This window comes from Ochotona curzoniae, unplaced genomic scaffold (genome assembly GCF_017591425.1).
Source record: "Ochotona curzoniae isolate NIBS_2020 unplaced genomic scaffold, NIBS_Ocur_1.0 contig_3190, whole genome shotgun sequence".
NCBI classification, from domain to species: domain Eukaryota; kingdom Metazoa; phylum Chordata; class Mammalia; order Lagomorpha; family Ochotonidae; genus Ochotona; species Ochotona curzoniae.
Window position 1 is genome coordinate 17744896 of NW_024465751.1, and position 21197 is coordinate 17766092.

General features: G+C 36.2%; 1 protein-coding gene and 1 non-coding gene across 4 annotated transcripts in view; both read left to right on the top strand.

Moving 5' to 3' along the window:
• Window positions 1–21197, top strand: part of CSMD3 (CUB and Sushi multiple domains 3) — an 873364-nt gene that overhangs the window by 487907 nt on the left and 364260 nt on the right. The gene's annotated exons all lie outside the window — the stretch shown is intronic.
• On the top strand, window positions 9320–9426 carry LOC121155991. Its single transcript, XR_005883783.1, has one exon. It is a non-coding gene; the product is annotated as a U6 spliceosomal RNA (small nuclear RNA).

The following is a 21197-nucleotide window of genomic DNA, read 5'->3' on the forward strand; positions in this document are numbered from 1 at the left end:
ATATGTAATACTCTTTTCAATACCTTCTCTCACCAACCCCCCTCTGTTTTGTATTGCCCTCCTGCTCTTTATTAAATTTTCTTGACTATTCATCAAATAAATTGTCAATGATGGAATACTTGGAATGCATTCTATCCTTAGTAGAAAGCAGTAGTGATACACTAATTAATATCATTATCCTAGTCTATTTATACAATAAATAACTACATAATTATTATCAGTGCTTGTGAACAGAAAGTAATAGCCTTCATGCTGAGAACAATCATATTCAACTTGCGATTTCTTGTTTATCCTATCATTCCTAAGTCTGTTTACTACTAATGATAAGAAACATTTTATGGGTTCAAATTAAAATTAACTAAAATTTACATGGGAATGATGATCAATTCAAATAAGTGCTTTTTTCTCATTTTTTTAAATTCTAAATTATTTGACAAGTTTTGATACATTGCGTGTTGCAATTATAGAACCAAGGGAGGCTCCCACTCTTTCACAGCAAGTTAAGTGTCTTCCTGTGGTGCCATCACCCTGTAAAGGCGCTGGTGCAAGTCTAGACTGCTTTACTTCCAATCCACCTCTCTCTGCTCACAGCCTGGGACAGCACATATTTGTCCAAGTTCGTTCATGGGCCCTGCACCCACATGGGAGACTAAGGAGAATTTTCTGGCTGCTGAATCTGTGGACCAGCCCAGCCCAGCTCAGGCTGTTGTGACCTTCTGGGAAGTAAGCCATCGGATAGAAGATATCTCTCTCCCTCTTTTTTTCTTATTCTCTGTGTAACTCTGCCTTTCAAATAAAAATAAATAATTTTTTTTAAAGATAAAGAAAAGAACTTTAAAAAGTGAACAAAAACTATTGCTGATCAAATTTTTTTCAATATATATACAAAACAGGAAAAAGGAAATGCATTTCAGTATATGCTCAAAGCTGATTTACATAAATATGTCACTAAATGCTTTAGATTTGAGAATTTGAATTGAATCAGCTTTTACTTGAACTGCCATATGAGTTAACAGAACCTATTAATTGTCACATGTTTCCCTTTATGCCCCAATTTATTTTGGATTACTTTAGTTATATTCCGTGTCTACTACTGCATCTGCAAACATCAAAATCTTTATAAATGCATGGTAGCTCCCTGCTTGTTTCTCAATCAAAATAGCAATGCTTTTATTAAAAACTAGAACTTCCAATAGTACATTAAATCCCATTCACTGCCCCTGGTTCTACTTCAAGACATTATTTTAGCTACCCTTCTCTCTTTACCTTGAATAATCAGGTTTTCTCTATACATTTGTTCCTCTGCTGATATAAACATTGATTCATTTCTGTCTTCTTTTATAAAGTCAGTTTCCTTTTTTACATTTTTGATTATCCTTGCTGTAAAATTAGTCCAATAGAGTTTTCTATTGTTATTGCTTTTCCCATAGTCCAGTTTTTGTTTAATGATTTGAAGGAACCAGGGAGAGAGAAAGAGACAGATGCATCTGATGGTTCATTCCCCAGTATTTAGAACAGCCAGGGTGTGGCAGTGTTTAAAGAGTCAAAAGCACAGGCTGAGTATTCCATGTAGATGGTGAGGCTCCAACTAGCTGAACCATCACCGTTGCCTCCCAGGTGGCTCATTAGCAGGAAGCTGGAACTGTGAGCAGAGTCAAGTCAAACGTGGGTTCCATATCATGATTATTATACATCTCAAGATTAGTCTTAATTGATGTGCTGAATGCCTCTATGTTCCATGGTCTCTAAACCCATTTATCCAAATTGATGTTTTTCTCCCACTGTGCTAAAGTCTTCTCTTGTCAAGCACACAAATATCATCCACTCTGACGATTCTAGTAAGTCAATTCTCTTAAAACATTCTACTTGACCAACAATAGCATTTATCTCAGCATTAAATGCTCAGTTTTCCTTCTTAGATTTATTTTGATTTGTTCTAAGACATTATACTCTCTAAAGTTGCCTTCTAACATGCTATTTTCTCCTCTTCTGTTTAATCACTGAAGGCTTGTGTTTCTTCTCTTTTCTCCTCCTGAAGTGATTTCATCTTTTTGCATGGTTTTAAGTGACATTTATGTATCAGCTCATATTTATATCACCAACACAGATGCCTGCTGGAGCTCTAGACACTCCACTACATATGTGATATCGTGTGGGTACCTAACAGACTTCACACATTCCACAGAAATATGCATATACATATATATATATTACTAAACTTCCTTATATATAGTCTTCTGCACTTCAGCTCACGAAATGCCATGCTTTTTAGCTGCTTAAACACGAATTATTGGACACAGACATTTGTTTCATTTTTTTTCTCTCATCATCTTCTCTATGAAAAAAATCTTCTCATCTTCATTTTGAAAACATGTACAGAATTTGATCCCTTATCAACATTCTCATCCTCTTCATACTTCAATGTAAACTTCATTTTAAGGGAATCTGCCTTAATCATGATGTGAAATATTGAAATTCACTTATCCCTTCTTTGCTATTTCTATGCCACTCCATGTTTTTCTTCTTAGTATTTTTCACCTTCTGTTATATCATTTTTCATGTGTATCTTATGTCTTGTCTGTACCTTCACTAGAACACAAAGTCCACAAGCAAAACTATGTTTCTATTTAATTTGTTTAAATTTCTTTTTCTGTGTATTGGGGAAGATGAAGAGAACTTGCTGTGTCTCAAGTTCTCAGGCCCATACCTGGTTTATAATAGGTGCTTAATAAATAGGTTGATATTCTTAGTGTATGAAAAATAATGTATCATTGTGGTTGTTTGATCTATCCAATAAATATGTGAGGTTGTTATTATTTTCACTATTGTAGAGATGATGAAACTGAACGTTTGCAGTTTTTAAGTAGTATGCCCAAATTGCAATGTCAGCAGCAGGAAAATTTGGATTTGATTTAGGCATCTTGACTTCAAAGCTTACACAGAACCTAATGTTTATCTGAGAGGCAGAGACAGAGAAAGTGAATTCCTATCTATTGCCTAGCTCTTTGCATGCCTACAATGGCTGACACTGTATCAGTATCAGAACCAGGACTGGGAAATATAGCCAGGCCTCCTGAATGGAAGGCAGAAGCTACGGAACTTGAGTTATAATCCATAGCTCCCAAAGCCAACATTGGATAAAAAGCTGTAGTAGTGATCTAAGCCAACAATGGAACCCAATTATTCTGATATGGGTTGTGGGTGTCTTAATTGTTAGATGAAGTACCTGTTCCAAAGCTTGTGCATTTATCCTCCGCTGATTCACATCTTAATATTAACTCATTTTTATATCTGAAGCCTGTATAACAAAGGGCAGAACTCTGAAAATAATTTTGGTGAAGGCATTCATGAAAATAATAACACCAGTTCTCGGTGACAATGAAAAATCCTTGTTGAAATTTGATATTCCAAATTATATCTTATATTCAAATGAATCAACCAAGCCATTTTTTTGCAGTCATGAATGTGAAATGCGACTTGTCTCAGTTTAAAATCGGATAAACATGAAGCTAGGGTACTGGCATCAAATGCATATGGAGCTGTTCCACTGTATGTTTAGTCGTTATAACCTAGTGCTGCCATTTAACCACGCATATGAAGTGCATAGTGTTGAAGCTCTGTAGGGTCACAGACAAATTTGGACTTTTTTTACATTTTGTAGAAAATGTAAAAATATAAATGATGAAGGTAGGAGATGAGCCTATATTCCAAATCTAGTATCATTAGTAATTTGATCAATTTTTTAAATTTCTATAATTCAATAATGTCTTCAATAAACTCAGAGTAAATTTAGGCAGAAAACCTCTATCCACTCCATTTAGTAGTGTCCAATTTTAAATCATCTGAACACTGCTAGTCCTATTGTTATAGATTTAATTTGCTTAAAAAAACTTTAAATAATGCTTACTGGGAATAGAGCTGGAAAGATAAAGCAGATTTTCAGAAAAGTGGAAATAGTTATACAGAAATCATCATTAAATATATGTTGTTAGAATGCAGAGCATAAAAGTGTTTTGTTAAAATGAGGGTACAACAAAACTAAAAATAGGACTTCTTTGATAAGTTTAAAGAATAAATATGAATTTTCAAAACAAAGTGTTTTACCACATCTGAATTATAAATATATGAAATAAAATGTTTTAGTGTAATTCTTTATCCTTTTCCTTTTGCACTATTCTGTGTGACTTTTAACCTAAATCACCAAACCTACATACCTCAAGCTGAAAGGAAATTAAATCATTCATGTAACAATGTAATTTTGAGTTAAGTTGAGAAAATAATCTTGAAATTCAGGCTATGTTAGTATGAAAAATGAATTTCCTAAGTTCTCTATGCCCTACATGAACCATCAAGAATGAAGGGCACACAATCCCCTCCATCAGAGAGCCCCTTTCTACCTGGCAAAATTATGTCTGTAGGCTCACTACAATGTAGGAGAAGAATGTGTAGGAAGGGATGAGAAAAATCTGAAACCATTAAGGCCACATGAAGATTGTGAAAATAAGTAATGCAATGGTAGCTAATTATCTATTCTTACCCGAGTCCATTCCTGTAGGACAAAAATCACTGGCTTTCGCAATTGTTGGGTGAGAAAGTCTGCCAACAATGAGCCATTCCAGCCTTTTTCAGGTTCCACGCAGTCTTGGCCTATTGTGAGAGTGCAGTCACCCTTCCCTACCCTGATGTATGGACACAATGATACAGAATCCTTTGTAAGATTTGTAATTAGCAGAGACTCAACAATTAACAAGCTGCAAAACTCAAATACCTTGAAATCCAATGATATATCCTTTGGACTTTGAAATTACACTCTGAGTCTGTGCTGGAATAATTACACCTGAGGACTCATCAGTCCACTGAAGATACTAAGACAGCTACTCTACAGAAATAGAAACAGTAAAATTGGGAAACTGCATCCATTTTCCTGTCAATACCCTAACGTCCTATTGACCCCACGTCTTACACAGAGATTTTGAGGATGAATGGGATAAAAACTAAAGATTTACATGAATTAATCAGTAAAATCATGAAGAGGTCTGTTTAATAGAAAATAAGGTACCTAAAGTTACTTGGATTATGTAATCATGCTACATTTATGAAATTGAAATAAAATTTTGGTTTCTCCACTACCAACGTATAAGGTGTTTTGGAATTAGTGTATACAACTTTTTCCAAAATACCATTTCCATGAAAATTTTTCTTTTCTAGAAAAATCTACTTTTTGTTGGAACCAATAGTATAGTTCTTCAATAACATCATTCTTCTATCAGCACATTGAAGGTATAGACAATGGTTGGGGGTCTGGCGTCATATTGTCAAGATATATTTACAGTTTCACTAGGAATCTATCTCAGGAATAGAGAGGCATATCATACTGTAACTTTTCTTCTTGGTATGGCAGTTGGCGTTATACAGTTCCTCTAGTTGAAAACATATATATATGTATATTTATTTATTTATTTACCTGGAGAGACCATACAAGATCTGTCCTTTAGGGATTAGGTTTTTTTTTTTTTTTCCCACCGAGTATAATGGTCTCTATTTGGGACCATTCTGTAGCAAAGGGTAGAATTTCTTTGTTTTCAATGGCTATTACTAAATGGAATAGATGTACCACAGTTTTTTTATCCATCTGAATTGTTTCCTTCTCTTTGGATGACTGAGTAGTTTCCTTCTCTTCATTATTGTAGATTGTGCTGCTGTAAGCATAGGATTACAGATCCATTTCTTATATGCAGATTTCATTTCCTTTGGGTATATTCCCAGAAGTGGGATAGTTGGATCATATGGCAGTTCAATTCTCATTTTCCTTCGCACTCACCTTACTGACTTCTATAGTGGATGCACTATTCTATATTCCTACCAGTTGTAAAGTAGGGTACCTCTCTTCCCCACTTCCACACCAGTCAGTAGGTATTAGTAGAGTTCTGAATGTAGGTCAGTCTCACTAGAGTTAGGCCAAACCTCAATGTGGTTTTCATTTTTATTTCCCTAATAGCTAAGGAGCCAGAATGTTTTTCCATTTTTTATTTTTAGAAACCCCAATGTGGGGACAAGCATTCTGAGTTGTGTGAGTGGTTTTGATAGTTCTGAAATGTTACCAGCTTTGTTACACCAGGGTTGAGAAAATGTTCCCAAAGTCTATTGACTGACCAAATCCACCTCAGTGTGTATTATAAATCCTGACACTTGTTGCAAAGGTTGGCCAGAAGGGATCTCCAACTTATCCTGTTTTCCATCATCTGATGAGGCACTTCACATCCTTTGCTGGCCTGTATCAACTGTCTGGCATATCCCCTGTGTGCATCTGGGCATTTCACTGCATACTCATCAACAACTGAGGAGGCCCAGTTCCCATTCATGCACCCCAAGTTTGAATCACATATATTGTGATTTTCCCTGTGACCAGGGTTTGAGTCCAGTAGTCTATTTGGGGAGTGTCCCAAGAAATTGCAACTCGGATGGACTCAGGTTTGACTTTTGTGTGCACTATCCAATGCAGGGTTTGTTTTGATGCATCATCTGCACCAGCCAACTAACACACAGCTGCCCAGTCAGTTTGCCCTCAATCCCATAGCATGCAAAGCTGATGGATACTGTGGCCTGGCCTGATATAAACCACTACAGACCTGATCTTCACAAACACCAGTGACTGCTATGGCCTAGTCAGGGTGATCCCCAAAAACCTTTACATGGCCCTCCATCAGCCTTGCTTTTTGCATGTACTAGCAAGTGCTGTAGTCTAGCCAAGTCCATCCTACATCCCATTTAACTGTTCTGTACTACCAAGGTTGCTTTAACTTAGCACAGCCTGCTTAACCCCCAGATCTGGCCCATACATATGCTAACAGGTGTTGCTGTCATATCCGTATCCTGGCTCTCTTGCTTACCAGTAGAAGCTAGCCTGGGAAGAAGGTACCCAGAATTCCTAACCAGGCCCACTCCCAGCCTTGGATCTTGCACCTGCCAAAGGATACTTTGGTACAGTCTGGCATTGCATTCACCTAGTCTTCACATTTGCCAGTGGGTGCTACAGCGTAGCCTGGTCCATTCCACACTCATTCTGGTTCTTGGGATTGCCAGCAAAGGATGGAGTCTGACCCAGTTAGGTCTGCCTGAAAACCTTGCCCACATTGATGCTGAAGGATGCTATAGTCTGTTACTTGTTGTTGATACTAAATTCACCTGAAATTGGGATGACCATTCATGTTATTCAATTGTGTTTTATAAAGGAAAACGAGCCTCGTGTCTGTGTGGCTGGGTAAAATTTTCCAATTTGGAGTGAACTAGCCTTTTCTGCTCCCACGGAAACTTGGAGATAGGGATGCTATCATTTTTGCTGATTACATTTTAATAAAAATGGCTTTCAGGGCCTTGAGGAAATGTTTCTAAGTTTTGAGACTGGAGGAGGCCTTATTTAGCATTTAAAAAGATTTATATACACTGGAGAAAAAGAAAGGTCTGACAATTACCATTTTTCTAAGGTGAAAACTGTAAGGTTAAATAGGTGTGAGAGAGTTCCTCTCATTTCAACAGCTAAAAGTAAGCCCTTTTAAAAATTATATTTGCCCTTATACCGTTCTTTCAGTTTTTATTATGGACTTTTTCTTTATTTAAATTTACCTTTTGCAATGTGTAGTTTCATTTTAATAGTAGGCATTAATCTGATGTACAAAAATGATTGGAAAGAAAGCTAAACCCAATGACCTTTAGTAAGCTCCAGAAAAGACTGGAAACTTAAGTTAAATTTTCCCATTTCTTGAGTTCTGCACTTTACTTTTACTATTTTTCTGAATTAAAATGTCCAAATCAGTGAGCTTCTAATTTAACCAGAGTCTTTTCACTGAAAACCAATTATTTTGTTTTTATTTCTTCCTCTGTTAGTCACAGGGTAGTCGAAGTTGACATGAGGTACTGATGGCAAGAAATGACCAAGATTTAGAGAAAAAGAATTTGAGCAACAAAAAGAGATGTTTAGGACAGTATCAGCCAAGGAAGTGAAGTGTGTTCGCATGAAGCCTCTCCACCAAAAGGAAGTCAGATTTTATAGGGAAAGTAAAACTGAGCAACATGGCTATCACAGACAAGATATATAGATGGCAAGGTTCTCTCAACTGTTCCATGACCTACTGGGACTTAATTTTGGTAAGGTCATTCTGCTCTTTTTCAGTAATTCCTGATTTCTATTAAATGTAATATTGATGCATAATCAAATAATGGATAGGTGGTCCTAGGTCAGAATTAGATCACTCAGATCATATTTATTTATGCATTTGAATGAGTTATAGACAGAGAAGGAGAGACAAAGAGATTTTTCCATTTGTTGGTTCAGTCCTCAAATGGCTACAACAGCCATGGTTGAACAGGTCAGAAGCCAGAAGCCAGAAGCCAGAAGCCAGGAACTTCTTTAGATCTCTCAATTGATTGCTGCGACCAAGCTATATCTGAATTGGAGCAGTCAAGTTTGCAAGCAGGACTTATATGAGATGCTGGTTCTGCAGGCGTGAGCTTTACCTTCTTTATCACATCAAAAGCTCCCATTCAGTACCTTGAATTCTCAAATAGTGTGTTTTAGTGTCTAATTCAATTTAGCAAATTTCTAGTAATCATGACTCAGAATTTAGTCTTCCACAGTGAAATTCCATGAGAAGTCCCAAGAGACAGTATGTGAACAGAAGACTTATATTAAACATATTTTTTAGAAAGATATTAGCATAAAGATAGCAGATTTCATGTATTTCCTCTGATGGAATTTTAAGAAGATAACGATGTTTGCCTGCCTTAATCCGCACCAATTCTTGGTAAACAGCTTGAAGAGCACAACGGCACTTCCTATCATTCTCTCTATTCCTCCCACTCACTACCTTTTCTCCTCTCACCTTTATTTTTTTTAATTATTTTTTTTTTACAATGATGTACTGTTAAATTTTCCTTATAATCACAAGCTTAGCTTTGTACTAAACAAAAAGCCCCTGGCTCCTGATAAGCAGAAACAAGCACTATTCTTCAAGAGTATAAACAAGGAATATAAACAATAATTAAATTTCAAAATATGAGACTCTCATTATGCAGCAGAGTGTGAAGCTTCCATTGGTAGTGCTGATATCCCATATGGGTGCTAGTTCAAGTCACAGCTGCTCCACCTCTGATGCAACTGCCTGTTACAGGTATGGGAACTAGAAGAAAATGAACTAAGTGCTTGAACTCCTGCACCACATAAGAGACCCAGAAGAAGCCCCAAGCTCCTGAGTTGAAGCTGTCTCTGTCTATCCATCTTGCTCTGACTCTGCCTTTCAAATAAATAATCTTTTTTAGAAAAGTGCTTGCTTTGGCAGTACATATACTAAAATTAGAATGATAGAGTGAAGATTATCATTGACCCTGCGAAAGGATGACACACAACACGATGAAGCTTTCCATATTTTTTGAAACACAAGAGATCACAAATTGGCAAAACCATGCTGAAGAACACAAACTTAGCAGGAGGGATCACAAACCCAGATATTAGGGCATATTATAGGGCAGTAGTAATCAAAACTGCCTGGCACTGGTGCAGAAACAGAGAGAAAGATCAGTGAAACAGAATTGAAAGATCAGAAGGGAGCCCAGACATGTACAACCATATAATCTTTGGCAACAGAACAGTAAACAATCCAGGGAAGAAAGAAATCTCTTCAACAAGTGGTATTGGGACAATTGGATAGCAGCCTGCAGAAATAAGAAACAAGACTGTCACCATTCACCATACACAAAGATCAAATCTAAATGAATAAAGGATCTAAGCCTACACCCAGAAACCATCAAACAACTAGAAAAAAATGTAAGAGATACACTATATCACTACACAAGATATAGGTGCAGACAAAGCCTTCCTAGATAAATCATCAAAAGCAAAGGCAGAAGACCAAAATAAACACATAGGACTACATCAAACTAAGAAGCTTCTGTGCAGCCAAGGGAACATTCAGTGAAATAAAGAAGCAACCAAGCAAGTAGAAGATTTTTGCACACTTAACAACAGAGAGGGAGTTAATATCCAGACTATACAAAGAATCCGAAAAAACATACAACAAAATAAACAAACCAGTCAAGAAATGGTGAAGGAAGTGAGCAGACACTTTACAAGGGGCAAATCCAAATGGAAACAGACATATGAAAAAAATGCTCAAGCTCCTTAACAATAAGGGAAATTCAAATAAAACAACACTGAGGCTCTAGTTAATTCCAGTGAGAATGGCACACATATAGAATGCTTCCAATAACACCTGCTGGGGGGATGTGGGAAGAATGGAACCCTATTCCACAGCTGGAGGGATTGCAGGCTGGTGCAGCCATGATGGAGATCAGTATGGAAAATACTGAAGCAACTGAAAATTCATCTACCAAATGTCCCAGAAATCCCACTCCTAGAAATATATGCAAAGGATCTGATGCATGAGAAAGCAACTTTCACCCCTATATTCATTGCAGCACAGTCAACAATTGCAGAAGCATGGAAGCAACCCAGATGTCCATTAGAAGAGGATAGGATAAAGAAACCTTGATACATCTACTCTATGGAATATTACTCACCTATTAAAAAGAATGAAATTCTATAATTTACATCCAAATGGGCTCAACTGCAGAACATTATGCTAAGTCAAATGAGCCAATCCTAAAAGGACGGATCTCGTACATTCACATCCTTTGAAAGTACAAAACAAAACAGAAATGAATAAACACATGTGTATCCCCCAAGTGAAGGATTTAATGGAGACCAGACTATCAAGGAGAATCAACAGAATACATCTCTACTAAGTAATGAAGATAGACTCCCAATAAACTTCTAAATATACCTGGATAAAAAAAAAAATTACAACCCCTACTATTGCCTATGCCAGCAGTGTCATGACTCACATAAAGAGCAAGAAGTTGGAACCACTTTTCTTTCATCTCTAATCTTAAGTGGTCGTCCGCTCATGATGCTCATTGTTAATGTCTGAATGGTGGTTTTACTCATCTTTTTAGGAAATAACTCTTTCTTGTTTTCATTTGCAGTTTTTTTTTATTTCAAATCCAACTATTTTTGCTATGATTTTTACCTTTTCACACTTCTTACTCATTTGTGCATTTTTAAATAAGTCATGTGATTCATTAATAGATCATTCATAAGAGGCATTTTTATTGTTTTTAAGCACTTGCTGTTGTAAATCTCCCTCTCAACACTGTTTTCGCTACATCTCATGAGCAGTTTTTTTTTTTTTTTGGTTATTTCTTCAGTGCCACATAGGTCATGGAATAGCATCAATTTCTACAAGAAAATTTTGGATTTTCTTTTTCATCACCTTAGTGATGCATTGGTCATTCTGTAGCATGTTGCTTAACTTTATGTAGATATAAACTTTCTGTTTTTCTCCCTCCTTTGTACTGTTTTCTGGTTCTGTGTTTAACGGGATGTATAATAGAAGTGTAGCAGAGACTGACATGTCCAGATGTGGAGGCATAGTTTAGTGTTCTTCTCTCTGACTTCAGACCAAGGATGGACTCCAGGTCAAACTGTTGAATATATCCTGACAGTAGGTTGCTGGATTCTCAGACATCGTGCATGGCTTCAATGTCAGGAAGCATTAGTGGAATGATGGACTTATATCTATTCCTGAAGGACTCAGCATTATAATATAGGGAAAATCAATAGCAGGGGTATTTGGGATGGGGAACAGGAAATATCAGTGCCTATGGACCTGTATCATAAAATAATAATAACAATAATAATAATAATAATATTAAGATCGATTTCACCTATATATATTAAGGTTACTTTATATTCTGTGGTACTATGTTGATGATATATCCTTTGGGTAATTTCCCAGGGGTGGAGTGGTTGGATCATATTGTGTTTTCTTTTAATAATATGAATATTCTGAGGAACACAGAATATGAATATTCTGAACACAGGAGTGAGGAGCTTATTTCAGGTGTTCCAAATTGATACAGGGGTTCAAGCACTTGGCCAATCCTCCACTGCTTTCCCAGGCCATAGGCAAGGAGCTGGATAGAAGTGGAGCAACTAGGACTCAAACTGGTGCCCATATGGGATGCTGGCACTACAGGCAGCGGATTAGCCTGAAAATCTACTTTGCCAGCTCTCAAATAGCTTTTCCATTTATTTGTGTGTGTGTGTGTGTGTGTGTGAGAGAGAGAGAGACACAGAGAGAGAGAGAGAGAGAGAGAGACGGTTTGTATGTCTGAATATATACGTATACTTACACATAATTTTGCACTCTTATCATTTAAAAAATGAATGGAGTGTGAAGATAAGTACAAGCTGAGATTATTTCTGCAGAGCTTTCTAATAACAAAGGAACTAAACATCATTACTTGTCTTTGGGAGACACTCAAAAGCAGTAAAAGGAGTAAGAAAGTTATAGTTAAACTTTAAAAAGAAAAGGCTCAAATACAAATCTGATTTGGTGATTGCTGGCATAAGAAAGTAGGGCAAAGACGGTTTAGGCTAGCTGGAATTGGGACATCTTATCTGATCAGTTTGGGCAATATATTTTTCTTTGATCAATCCGTGTTGAAAGAGCAAAAATAAAGGACTTTTGCTTTCACAGAAAAACTGAACTTTCTTGCTCTCAAATATTGCGATGGTTTGTTTTTGGCTCTCTACACATATCATTTAGGTCAGAGTTCTATTAATATCCATAGTCTGGCCACTATCCATGTGTACATTCAAGCCTTCAGATTACAAAGAAAAAGAAGAAAAGTATTCCTCCTAGCTTTCCATGGCTTTACACTGTTCTAGAAGCACTTACTCTACATTCATTTTTAGTGTCTCATTTTTCTTCTGAACTGACTACTTCAATACATTACAAGTTTTGCTTTTTTGCCCAGAATTTATTATTTGTATGTCTGAGACATCTGTTGTTATATTCCCCTTTAAGTCTCATACCCTATTGATTTCTATTTTCTCCCTACTTTTTTTTTGGATAGTTGGGCTAATGGGTAACCTATTTTATTGATTTTCTCAAAGATTCACCATCTTTGATTCATTTTGGGTTTTGTTCTTTTGGGTTCTATTTGCCTAATCCCTCCCTCCAGCTTATTTTGATTATTCCTTTTCTCCTGTTAATCTTGGAATTATTCTAATTTTTTTACTAACTCATTCAAGCATTTACTTGGTGCTTTTCTAATTTCTTGACATAAGTGTTAATTAAAATTAACTCTCCTCCCAATACTGCATTAATTGTGTCTCTCAAGCTTTGATATGTTGTGTTGATGCTTTCATTCATTTTGATCAACTTTTTAAATTTCCCCTTTGATTGCTTCTATAACACAAGTTTATGCTTAGCAACATTATTATTCAGTCTCCAAGTATTTGCTTGTCTTCTGGGGGTATTTTGACTTGTTGATCTCCTGAATGCTTTTGTTAGTTTGACTCAGTTTCTCTTCCAGTTTTTTTAATTGTTTTATCATTATTGCAGAAAGTCCCTTACACTTCTGAGATTTTTTTTTCTTTTTCTATTATTGAAGTTTTCCACTGATTTGTTATATTCACTGACTTTATTCTGGAATTATTTCCTTCCTCCACGTTTCTGAAATACCTTAATTATATAGCACCGTTCTTGCTGATACTATCTCATGATTAAAGTATATTTATACATATTATGTCAAAACTACTTTGCCTTTATGCAGACTAAAGTACTTTAGTCAAATATTTTTAATTCTTTTTTTTTTTTTTTAAGATTTATTTTTATTATTTTTCATTGGAAAGGCGGATATATAGAGAGAGGAGAGACAGAGAGGAAGATCTTCCATCCGATGATTCACTCCCCAAGTGAGCGCAACGGGCCGATACTATGCCAATCCGAAGCCAGGAGCCTCTTCCGGGTCTCCCACGTGGGTGCAGGGTCCCAAAGCTTTGGGCCGTCCTCGACTGCCTTCCCGGGCCACAGGCAGGGAGCTGGAAGGGAAGCAGGGCTGCCGGGATTAGAACCGGCGCCCATATGGGATCCCGGGCGTGCAAGGCGAGGACTTAACCACTTGCGCCACCGCGCCTGGCCCAAATATTTTTAATTCTTATACCTCAAAAAGCAGACTATGTCTTTCAGATGTTGTCCTGGTGAGTGAACAAAGATTAACATCTACTTTTCAATTTATTTTCCACATTCCTAAACACTGTATCCAAGATGTAAGCTGATACTCTTTAAAAAAATAAATAGTTTCTGGAAGTTAAGACGATTTAAAATGTAGATAGCTTTAAAGGACTTACAGGATTATTTTATCAAATCAAAAGTATAGATGACTCAGTTATGGTCGTCTCCTGAGAACAGACACTGATCCCCAGGTATTTGAAAAACATTAAAAAACATTGGAAATTTGGTCATCACATCAGCCCTCAAAGACTTAGCATGATATGAACAAACCAGCTCCCCATATCTGGTATTATGTTATTTTGTTGCTTCCACATTCAACATCAAGTATAAAGTGTGCGATTAACTGTACTGCATATCTCTTTGAGAAAATACCTTGTCCAGTTCCTGAAGTAACCATCCCCACAAAATGACTAACTCAGTATGTGTGGAATCTCAGGAAGTATTCACTAACACTGTGTCGCCATCATTACTGGTCAAGTGAAAGACATTTTATCTTTGTTTGTTTTACTGTGGTTTTTCTCAATGTAGCCTTTTTCGTATATATATATATGATTTACTGTAAAATATATAATATTATTTGTATATATAGTATATATTATATTGTGTATTATATATTAAATATATTATTTTTGTATATATATTATTTATTATTTTGTATATATATTTATTTATTAATTACATTGCATTATGTGACACAGTTTCATAGGCTCTGGGATTCCCCAAACCCCTCCCCGTACTCTCCTCCCATGGTGGATTCCTCCACCTTGTTGCTGTATTACATTTCAAATTCAGTCAAGATTCTTTCATTGCAAGCGTATACCAAGCATAGAGTCCAGCATCTTATTGTCCAGGTAAATTCAACGGTTTCTTGGGGAGACCATCTCTGGTCTGAAGGCAGAGCTGGTAGAATATCATCCCGACCAATTAAAAGCCACAACATAGCATCAACAACAATTTACAACATTATGGAATTAATTGACATGATACCGAATAACCAATATGTTAAAAAAAAATGCAAATTCTTAACAACATCCTGCAACTACTTCATTGACATTTCAATTTTAGTTTATATACTACCAGTTTCTATACACCTTAAAATGGCTATAGATTACTATTCAGCTGTCTCGTGTCAGTTTTCATTTTAGTATTTAGCAGTTTATAGCATTGAAGCATAATTTTGCTGAACTTGGCAGATTTTAGGATAGTCTAAACTGGGTTATAGCTCTAACAAGGCATATATCAACAATTGAGGTGCAGAACAGTTTTAGGAGAGGTGTGCAGAGAAATCTTCAATACCTTAGTGAGAAGTAACTAATCTTTGTGTCCTACCTAGTAAGGTATATGTGAGTCCACGCTGACCATTTCCTGTCTGGTTCTAAGCTTTCCTTGTTGCTCTTTGTGTATCTATTCTAATTTGTGTGTGTGTTCAACGTAGCCTTTTATAATCATAACTAAGAATTGTTGATTCTTTTCTACTTGCTTTATAAAAAGCACATTTATGTCTCAAAATAATTTTGTCTTTTTACCATCTGGTAGATAGAGTAAAAGCAATAGTGCCTCAAAGTTTTTGATGACAGCTGTTGGAATGTTATCACTCTTTCAAAAGAAAAGCCCATTTGCTTTGATTGCTAATATAGTTCAAAAATATTGATCTATCCTTGCTTGCAAACTCTTTAAATCAGGTAGCTACAGAGATTTAGATAAAAATCTATATTTCTTTATTCTTTCATTCAAGGTACTTCAAAGGTAAATGTTTAAAAAACATACAAGTTAAGTAAGGTTGCAAGAGAAAAATGCTATATTGGGTCTTCTTAGAGAATATTTCCCGATATGTTTATTTTACTGTCAAAATATTAGACAGTAAACTGTTATGGGAGTAGGATCATGTCTCTGTTATTGACTCAATGTCATGTTAAGTTCATTTTACATAAGATTGGTATGACTGTTGTGTGTGAAATGGTTGTTCTATACTCTGAATAATTTATTAATGGGCTATCATTGCTTAGAATAAAGTCAACAAATCTTCATTTCACACATGAATGAAGCTGCATCTTCCTGGTACCTATAACTTTTTCCTTTTTAGACACTTATTATTTTACCCATATGTACCCAAAGTGGAGCCATGCTGAGCTACCCAAATTGTTTCCAATATGCCAATTTGTTTCACTCTGTTGTTTCTTTAATTAAGATAACTCTGTCTTTCAGAAATGGTGCCAACTACAACCATTGCATCCCCATGACACATATATCCAAGCAAATCTGTTGAATGTCTGTTCACATGTCAATGTATTTGGTATGTTTTGGCTTTTTAACCCTGAGCAGAGTCGTTCATTTTCTTTTTGATATGTTCAATATATCTTATCTAACAGTACTCCTACTTTTTTTGTATCAATATACTAGCCTTTCTAATAAACACTAAAAACTTAAATGTATTCATAATACCAATGCTTAAGTATAGTACAATCGCCAGTCATTAATCTTAACTGAACATACATATTTTATGATGATTTTGTACATGCTCAGAAGGAATTAATATCTAACAAAATGATCAAAGCAGAAAGATGATATGTTTTAAGCAAGCAAATCACCCACTACGGCAGAATTGAACAGATAAGTGAATTTAGGCCACAGACAATACATTCTGGGGAAGTGGCAGTGGGAGAAGAAACAATAAACTGGCGGAAGATGTTTATTCATTTCACTAAATTTCTTGTATTGATTTATTTATTTTTTATGTCAACACTTAATCTCTGGCAATAAGGATATTTTTCTCTTCCCAATAGAGAGCATCTTTCTCATATGAGAAAGATGACTTGTTTTTAAGTACAAAAGAAGATATCACAAAATCCGCATTTACTATTTATTGGTTACCTTTAGCTCAAAATTCTCAGTGTGATAAAGTGGCATTTTTGAGTGACATTCTTGGTCTCTTTCAGTGGGCATGATTTCTAAATATTAAACTGAAACAAACTGTACTTTTAGTTGATGAAATTAATCTCTAAAATACATGAATAAAAACATGTATTACTATTTTTAAAATTTGATTCTCATAGCATGCAATTAAATTCTCTCAGGCATAAAATGTAAGTTAAGTACTATCTCATTAAGGTGTTAGCTATTTTTTTGGAGTGTCATGTTGTGGTTCACACTTATGTGAAATTTCAGTAAATATGTTACATGATTGTAGAAATCCCTACATTTATTGATTTTTGTGTAAGAGAATATTTGCTTGTTTTATATTATAACATGTCATTTTGAGAGCAGGCTTTTCATAAAACTCTAGGAAATTCTTGGTCATAAAAAATTCTGATAATCACTGGCTTGTAGCAATAAACAAATAAATAAATAAATAAATAAACAAATAAATAAATAAAACTTTGCGTAATTCAAATTCCTAGGCTATATACCTGAGAAGATTGGCAAACTCCTCATCTTTGCCCACAGACATCAGTTTATGCCCTCTGGTTATGTACTGCAATAAAAGTAGCTCTAGATTAGTAACATTTCAAGCAACCTTAGATTTAGACAAAAATTCTTCAGACCTGCAGGGCACGACACTCAAACCCTGAGGGTGGACTGGGAATGCCTGGCTGGCAGCCCCCGGGCCGCTGGCCCAAGAAACACTGACATAGGTACTTGGTGGAAAAGAGTGCCTCATGCTCTTTATTTTACTCCTCATATATGTACCTTCTTCTCTGGGGAGGAAGGGAAGAGAAAGGGTGTCCTGGAACTAATTACCTTCATTGAAAGAGGGAAGGAACTAATTATTTGAACAGGAACAAGGGTGGAGGTTCCATTCTGCTTGATTTACGCAGGATGTTCTGGCCTAATATCCTGCTTGCTGTGGCCCTGCTTGCCCAAGGCAGGCTTTGCAATGCAACAGGCTTTCAGGTAGGTCAGGTCCAAGGCCCATAAGTCCGTGGCTCCTAGGAAAAAATAATGTTTTATCTCATAGAGCAAGCATTTCTAATTCTACTGAACATATTAACGTTCAATAATCATTACATTGAAATCTAATTAGGAATTAATTTTTAGAGTACCTCTATTTGCTGTATCTTGAAAATGGCACAGTATTAACTACCAGGTACATATTCTGTAACAGCTAATTCAAAATGGGAAACCGTGTCTCAGTGTATGTTTACCAGCATTCTTAATTTTACGTATTTTCATTTTGCCTGGGACATTGTGGGTTTTCTTTTCAGATACTCTTTAAATATTCACACTGGTCTCATATTGTCTGAGATGCTTGAAGGTGAGACCTAGTTTAATTCACGAGGTCTTTTCTGGCTGTGTGACTGTATATTTCACAACCTTTGTAAGCCCGTTGCTGAGGTAATGAGATTCCCAAGAGGCTTCCTAACATTAAGAATCAGCAAAACTGCAGGTTTTGTAGATCACTTCTTTTAACCTACATGGTTCCTCTGTAAAGTATATGAATTACAGTGTCAACTGCTTCCAAGTGAGAGATTGATCCATGAGCAGTTCTGTGTCACTTTAAGGGCAGATGTTACTCTGTAGCTAGAGGCCTGATTGAATTTAAAATCAGAGTTTGTTACTTTAGGCGTCAAGAATCAAAGTTACCTGCCACTAAATGAAAGGTGTTGAAACAGTCCTGTGTCGACAAATTTTGGCCACTGTCATTTAAACCTAGATTTCTAATACCGTGTTCAACACTGCGTTAGAATCTTCTAAGTGTTTTGCTTATATTTCTCTGACCTCCAATTCTCATTCGTGGCACCTCTTAGACTGTCTCTGATTTTTGTCTGCCTAGCAAGGGAAGAAAGAGAGCAGAACCCAGGTATTGCTTTGTGGGTACTAGCCTTTGTTACTTCTAGATTTAGTATGAATGATGCACAGGTAATAGCTGACTACCAGTAGAGGCATTATTTGCTAAGAAATTCTAACCACATATCTATTCTGAGAGAAAATTATTGTAAGATTAAATCAACTATTAATGGGATGCTGACTAAATAATTTTTGTGTTGAATTTGGATTTCTATGTTAAAATATGTTAGCATGTTAAAATATAATTTCTTGGTAAGAAACTCTCTATAGGAAATAAATGACCCTGGTAAAATGGATATATATGGGCATATCTTAAGGAAGTTAACAAGAGCTTATAAATAATTCTTGAGTAATGACAGTAGAGATCCATTTTAACTTTAGGAATGATAATTGTAGCATTCAGAAGATACCTGTATTTAGAAGGATGTCTGATATTCACTTGCCTGTTAGTAAGGGACAAGCCCATAGCATGGAGACAGAAAGAGTGGAGATAGGGAAATAGCCTACTACACTTTCGCCTTGATCTTAAGCCAGTATACTGCCAGAATTACCACTTGTTTGACAACCACCAACCCCGCCCCTCACTGCCACTGCACTCCTTGCAGAAGGACAGAAATCTGGCTGGCATGAGTCCATATAGATTTGCCTTTTTTTTTTTTTCTCAAGATTTCTTTTGTATTTGAAAGCGCTTACAAAGATAGAAGGAAAAAAGAGAAAGAAAGATCTCTTATCCACTGGTTCATTCTCCAAATGGCTGTAACATCCAGAGAGCGGGTCTGATCTGAAACTGGATTGCAAGAGCTCCCTCCAGGTTTGCCACTTGGGCGCAGGGGCTTCAGGACAGGGTCCATCCTATGCTACTCTCCCAGGCTGTTTGTAGATGAATAAAAGAAAAATGCCAATGACAATTTAGCTCATAAAAAAATATGTGAATCTGTTAACAATCAAATCATTAATCATGAAATTCCATAATTATAGACAAGCTGTAAGAACACTGAATGCTATATATTCCAGTTATATCTTTACAATGCTTTAAATTTTATAGTTAGGACGCACATTTGGTGCAGCAGTATGATAGCATCATTCGTGACATCTAAATCACATTTTGGAGCACCTGGGTTCAAGTCACAGTCTTGCTCACGTGCCCAGTTTCTGCAGCAGATAATGGTTCAGCAGGAGGAGGTCCACCACTCACTGGGAGCTCCAGACAATTTTAAGCTCCTACTTTTTCTCTGGCCCAACTTTCACCATTATGGGCATTTGGGAAATGAACACTGCGTGGAGGATATGTCTGTCCATCTATCTTTTTCTTTTCTGCACCTTAAGTCGATCAATAAAATTAATTTTATTTTTTTTTTACAATTAAGTATCATGAGTAGTAGGTATTTCTACTTATCTATCCACAACCATTCTCCATACTTTACTTTTTGGCCCCTCTCTGCAGGAGCTAACAACATGGCACAGTGGGCTAAGTCTCTGTCTGAGGTGCCAGCATCCCATTTGGGTCCTAATTTAAATTCCAGTTATTCCATTTTCTGCTCTTTTATGAATTTTTAGCTTATCAATATCTGTATAGGTTTATCATTTGAATTTAATTCAATTGAATAAAACCTGTCATTATAAGCAGTTAAAGTATTATAGAATGGGCAATGAAACACCTTCAAGATGCTTTTATATTGTTTTGATATATCTCCAGCCTTCTTTATACTAAGTGTAATTTATTTATTTATTTTTATTTTTGTGGATGTAACAAGATGTACCGAGCTGATCTTGTCCTTTTCCTAACCCAATCTTGGAATCACTCTCCCTGGTTCTTTCAGCGATGAGTACTATGCCAAAACCATGTTCTTGGCAGGTGGTGTGCTTGTTACTATAACATATTTTAGCTGTTAGATCTCCCAGTGAATGCCAAAATAAAATGTGTATATGCGTGCTGACTTAATATCTATCTAAAGCTATTCTTTACATATGAGTCCTTACCAAGTCTTCCAAAAACAGCTTGGCCCCTCAGAATTCTTTGAAGCCTTTCCTGTTTTGATGATTGTAAGTGAGTTTTCTGAAAATCTGACTACATGTACCCTTATATTCATAATTTGGACCATTACTGTTGATATGTATGTGTAACCTCCTGAACTTAATGACAGGTTCATTAACCTTATTATTCTACTTTTTTCGCTGCTAGCCACTCTACCATGTACTTGACACCTTCATCTCCTCAAGTGCGTTGCCACTTAACCCTAGCCATGCCACTGCCAAAGGGAAGGGGAAAGAAGGGGA